The sequence below is a fragment of the Mytilus californianus genome, unplaced genomic scaffold (assembly GCF_021869535.1).
Source record: "Mytilus californianus isolate M0D057914Y unplaced genomic scaffold, xbMytCali1.0.p SCAF_4, whole genome shotgun sequence".
Lineage (NCBI taxonomy): Eukaryota > Metazoa > Mollusca > Bivalvia > Mytilida > Mytilidae > Mytilus > Mytilus californianus.
This window is the reverse complement of record NW_026262690.1, coordinates 29981763-29987832: the sequence shown is the minus strand read 5'-3', so window position 1 is coordinate 29987832 and position 6070 is coordinate 29981763. Positions and strand designations below refer to the sequence as shown.

Genomic DNA, 6070 nt, shown 5'->3' with positions numbered 1-6070 from the left:
TGACTGTGCATATGTACTGCATTATATATATTAGTAAATTACGTAACCACACACATATCATGCTTATACTACTTTAGTACTTACCACACGTTATTTATCTTTTTGATGTATTCGTGTTATAATAACAAATTTGTGTCAATCAAAGAAAAAAAAGAAAGATGTGATAATTAAAGATTTGAAAATTCAAAGTATCTTATTACACTGGATTCCTTTTCACTTTTTCTTTCTTTTTCAGACAATTACAAGATGATGAAGTTATCATGCTCGGCGCTGGTTTTTATATTGTTCTGTGCACAAGTTATTGATGCACAAATCTTAGGAGCATTACTTTTAAGTCGGTTAATAGGTGGTAATAACTTTGGATTAGGCGGAGGAGGTGGATTTCAACAACCTGCTACTTTTTACTATCCTAATTTTCTTTCTGGTCCACCTCCAATGCACACAGGGCCTTACTACGGATGAAAATTAAAAGTATGTTGCTTAGCTCTTAAATTATATCTTTCATTGATTGTTTCATGCGTTTTATAAGATTTGTACCTCAGAATACTTCTAACTTGAATTATTTTAAGCATATTTTTTTCAAGATAGGTTTAAAGACATTGTTTAGACACCTGTCTACTAGAGCTGTCTACTGTTGAAGACTGTATGTTGCCATTAGATGTTTTTTTGTAACTTTTGTCACTGGGTTGCAGTCTAATTGATGTATTATATCTCACATCTACTTTTATCAATATTAACAAACATAATCGTCAAGTGCAAATGACAAGCAAGCTAACACAATACATTGACACAAACTTTAAGATATTTGTTGCCTATTGGTATTTTAGAGTTAAGTGATTTCTGGACTAATTTTTATTGCACATTTTTTCAATGAACCGTTTGTTATTCCACTAATCAAGGTTATACATATACTAGTTAACTATGTACTGGCTTCCGAAGCTGCACAAAACACCTCACAAATATAGATTTATTTCGTCTTCAAGCCGTTGTTCCACCACTAAACTGTCTATTCTACTTACTAATACACTTGGTACAATCAAAAACCTGGTAATAAATTGTTTAAATAAGGCCTTTGAAAATAGTGGAATTAATTACTTTTGGAGTGTCAAAATAATCGATGGAAGTACTTGATAAATTGCATGCTCATATTGGTGATTTCGAATCTGTTCAAAGTTTTGATTTATCTACCCTATATACCACTTTGCCTCATAATCTCTTAAAAAAATCACTTACCTAATTTAATTTTTGTTCGCTATGGACATTCCGTATATCGTCAAGATATCGAAATAGCAATGGGAACTAACTGTGCACCACTTATTGCGGACATGTTTCTGTAATGTTACAATTTATGACTGAAATCAGCAAAGATCAATCGAAACAACATCTAATACAAAAATTTAATAATACTCTTAGACATTTAGATGATATATTGGCTCTCAATAATGACGAGTTAAGTACTGACTAACTGACTTTGAATAAAGCTAATACTAACAATGAACACTGCCCTTTCCTGGATCTTGATATCTATATCTTTAACGGAAAGCTTAATACTAAAATTTACGATAAAAGAGATGATTTTTCATTTCCTATTGTTAATTATCCATTTTTCGTTGGTGACGTTCCCTAGGCACCATCTTATGGTGTTTATATATCTAAACATGTTCGATTCACTCGTGTATGTAACAACGTAAAGAAATCTCTGTATTACTGAAAAATTATTACACCAGTGTTTTCAATATCACAAACTTGTCAAAACATTTACTAAATTTACCATCGGTACAAGGACATCATTCGTGAATATTAATTAACGGGCAGACATCTTATACGTTCAGGTATATCACATCCCATGTTTTATGGTAATATTCTATAGAAAGCACAAAAATGTCGCCATTCATCTCAAAAGCTAATCAAACCTTCAAACAGACTTATTCAGAAGGAATATAGCTACGATACTGTTGTCCGGTCATTAAAGATGCCATTTTTTTTAATTAATATTGATTCACTCATAGGGGTTTGTATCGGAAATAAACACATTTATTCTAAAATCAGTTGTTGGCATGATAAGGGTTATGTTCTTGTATCGTGTATTTTATGATAGTATGATACTTAACAGCTAACGGGATGAATTTCGCTTGATTTTTAATATGATGAAGACATAATCTTTCAATCAGTTTAATTGAGGTCTGGAGCTGGTATGTCAGTAACTGCTAGTAGTCCTTTGTTAATTTATGTTGATTATTGTCATTTTGCTTAGTTTCTTCCACAGGCGCTTGGGTTTATGATACAGAATTTAAAAAAAAAAAAAATTTTTTGTTGATTAAAATATTCAATTTTCTATTTTTATACTACATATCTATCACTACTGCGCATGTCTCACCTAGATTCGAGTTTTTATCAACTTTGAGACAAACCCCTATTTTACTATCCACACTAAGAAACAAAAAGGCAACTAACTCGACGCCATCTTGCGTGCTATAAATAAATAATAAAATTGACCTACCTGGATTCCCCATCGAATTTTATGGAAAACATGCCTTTCTCGCAGTCCGATCGCAGACGTCGTTTCTATTTATCAAATTGGTACTGTTCGTAACATTTTAAGTCCATCTCAAGCATATTATATAAGATTTTCACTTTTTTCACTAAATTCAAATTTACGTGCCCGGAAGTTTACTGTTAATATTCAGGGGAAGTTACTTTTTCCCGAACTTTTGTTAAAGGGAAGTAATATTTTCCCGGACCTTTTCGGGACATCTCTGCAAGTACACATAAAACAAAGAAAGGGATACGATGATTTCCGAACTATTATAAAAAAGGCGCAACTTTTTCGTTGCTGAAAAAAGAAAAGATCTGTTTTAGAAATAATGGCAAGTCAACCAATGGAAGAAATTACGAAGGAAAACATAGTTTCATGGTAATTTATGAATATACAAATGCTCACACAAAATTGTCTTGTGAAAAGAATAAAAAAAATAATCCATGGACCATTTGATCTGTTAATTTTTTTATTTTATTTTTATTTTTTTTTGGGGGGGGGGGTTGCATTTACAATCAAATTAAAGGCTTGATCTTGTTCTTCGTCCATCATATCTGTTTGTTTACATTCAGTATTAGTTCGGAAATCATCGTATCCCTTTCTTTGTTTTATGTGTACTTGCAGAGATGTTCCGAAAAAGTCCGGGAAAATATTACTTCCCTTTAACAAAAGTTCGGGAAAAAGTAACTTCCCCTGAATATTAACAGTAAACTTCCGGGCACGTAAATTTGAATTTAGTGAAAATAGTGAAAATCTTTTTATTATACGCTTGAGATGGACTTAAAATGTTACGAACAGTACAAATTTGATAAATAGAAACGACGTCTGCGATCGGACTGCGAGAAAGGCATGTTTTCCATAAAATTCGATGGGGAATCCAGGTAGGTCAATTTTATTATTTATTTATAGCACGCAAGATGGCGTCGAGTTAGTTGCCTTTTTGTTTCTTAGTGTGGATAGTAAAATAGGGGTTTGTCTCAAAGTTGATAAAATCACTCGAAACTAGGTGAGACATGCGCAGTAGTGATAGATATGTAGTATAAATATAGAAAATTAAATATTTTAATCAACAAAAAAAAAAATTTTAAAAAAATTTCTGTATCATAAACCCAAGCGCCTGTGGTTTCTTCTGTTACCTATTCTAACACCGGACTCGGACTTCTTTTTAACTGAATTTTACTGTGCGTATTGTGTGTGTTTGTTTTTTCCACATTGGCTAGAGGTATAGGGGAGAGTTGAGATTTCACAAAACATGTTTAATTCCGCCGCATTTTTGCGCCTGTCCCAAGTCAGGAACCTCTGGCCTTTGTTAGTCTTGTATGTTTTTTTAAATTTTGGTTCATTTATATGTTTCGCAGTTTAAAGTGACGTCCGTTTTCGCCGAACTTGTATACATTATTGTTTAGGGGGCAGCTATAGCCCGCCTCCGGGTGCAGAATTTTCTCTCTGCGATCAAGTCCCGACTCATTGGTGGCCTTGGTCTTGTGCTCTGCTCTTTGGTCGGGTTGTTGTCTCTTTGACGCATTCCCCGTTTCCATTTGCAATTTTATTAAGTTATAGAGAGAGGTAGAAATAAGGATACCCAGATTTTATCAACTATCTCACTGGTTTTGTACTTTTTTTAATAATGATAAACCCTGTTGTGTTGTTCATTATTTATTTGTGTGTTGTACAAGTTGTAACCGAATGTTTTGTAGGTTGTTGTTTGTTTTTTTCTTTGTATTGTCGTATGTTGTACAAGTTGTTGTGAGTGGTTTATTGTAGGTTGTTTTCTTGTTGTTTGTTTTTTCTCTTTGTATTGTCGTATAATCGGTTGTACAAGTTGTTGTGAGTGGTTTATTGTAGGTTGTTTTCTTGTTGTTAGTTTTTTTTTCTTTGTATTGTCGTATGTTGTACAAGTTGTTGTGAGTGGTTTATTGTAGGTTGTTTTCTTGTTGTTTGTTTTTTTCTCTCTTTGTATTGTCGTATGTTTTACAAGTTGTTGTAAGTGGTTTATTGTAGGTTGTTTTCTTGTTGTTTGTTTTTTTCTCTCTTTGTATTGTCGTATGTTTTACAAGTTGTTGTAAGTGGTTTATTGTAGGTTGTTTTCTTGTTGTTTGTTTTTTCTCTTTGTATTGTCGTATGTTGTACAAGTTGTTGTGAGTGGTTTATTGTAGGTTGTTTTCTTGTTGTTTGTTTTTTTCTTTGTATTGTCGTATGTTGTACAAGTTGTTGTGAGTGGTTTATTGTAGGTTGTTTTCTTGTTGTTTGTTTTTTTCTTTGTATTGTCGTATGTTGTACAAGTTGTTTTGAGTGGTTTATTGTAGGTTGTTTTCTTGTTGTTTGTTTTTTCTTTATATAGGGCGTTGTGTGCGGGTGGTTGATTGTTGTGTTCTAATGTTTTTTTTCTGTATGTTTTATAAGTTGTTGGCTTGCGGACATCTTATTGCGGATAAACCACTTATAGCCAGCACTTATATTTTTATCTTTTAATTTCTTTTTTTTCTTCTTTGTTGAACGAATTGATCATATGTAATTGCGGCAATATGTTATGGTGTCCAATGATTTTTATCATTTTTTTTTTCATTTTATAAAGAAAAGTTCCTGCAACAGAAAACCATTGCAACTTAAATTATTTTTTCTTTTAAAATTGATAACAAAACAGTCGCTTGAAATCAATCTTACGCCGGAGAATTTTTTTTTTATCGATACCAGAGTTTTTGCTGAAGAAGCCGAACATTTAAATCCGATTGGTTTTACATTTTTTACATTGTGTATTGTCTATACAGGAAACATATGAATCCTTTCGTTTTTGTTGTTCAGTATAAGAAAAGAAAACTAGTGCAGTTTTGACTGTCCCTCTGGTATCTTTCGTCCCTCTTTTACAGCAACTGACTTAAGATGGCTTGGCAAAATATCCTGAATTCATTTGGGGGGGGGGGGGGGGGGGGGGGGAGATTGAGTAAATTGTTAACAGCAAAGGTGCAATAAAATTGATTAATAAAAAAAAAAGAGATTTCGAATAACTATATAACTATGCATTTTCTCACATATTGAATTATTTGTACAAGGCTCAAAACCATACAAATACAAGGCTTGGAAACCGGTAAAAAGAATAACTGACACACAAAAGGAAATCATTATATTGTTTGGCAAAAAAAAACACAGTGAAATATTCATTTAATTCTACAGATTATTGAAAACCAAAAGAAACACTTGAGCCAGTAAATCATAAAATTATATGTCAGGATTCACAGATAGAATACATATATGCAGAGAAAATTTAGTGGTACATGTATACTGTGAGTTTCCACAGTATTATCCTTTCTGCTGAGTATAAATTGAAGGTCCTGTTAGAAATATTTCAACACGGAGTACAATATGTATAAGAGTAGTGTCACTGATTCTTCGGTAGCATGTATTTTTTTTATCATTTCAGAAACATCATGTAATCAACGATTTCCCCTGAAGACTGTTCGACATGGATCTTCTGAAATATTTTATAGAATGAAGAATGTGTTCAGATTTCAGTAAATTAAAATTTTCAAACATTGA

At 32.5% G+C, this 6070-nt stretch overlaps 1 long non-coding RNA gene across 1 annotated transcript; it reads left to right on the top strand.

Annotated features, from left to right (window-relative positions):
- The first annotated feature begins 225 nt into the window (after window positions 1-225).
- LOC127698211 (uncharacterized) lies at window positions 226-6070 on the top strand. The gene is made up of 2 exons (XR_007980752.1): window positions 226-471; window positions 5955-6070. It is a non-coding gene; the product is annotated as an uncharacterized LOC127698211 (long non-coding RNA).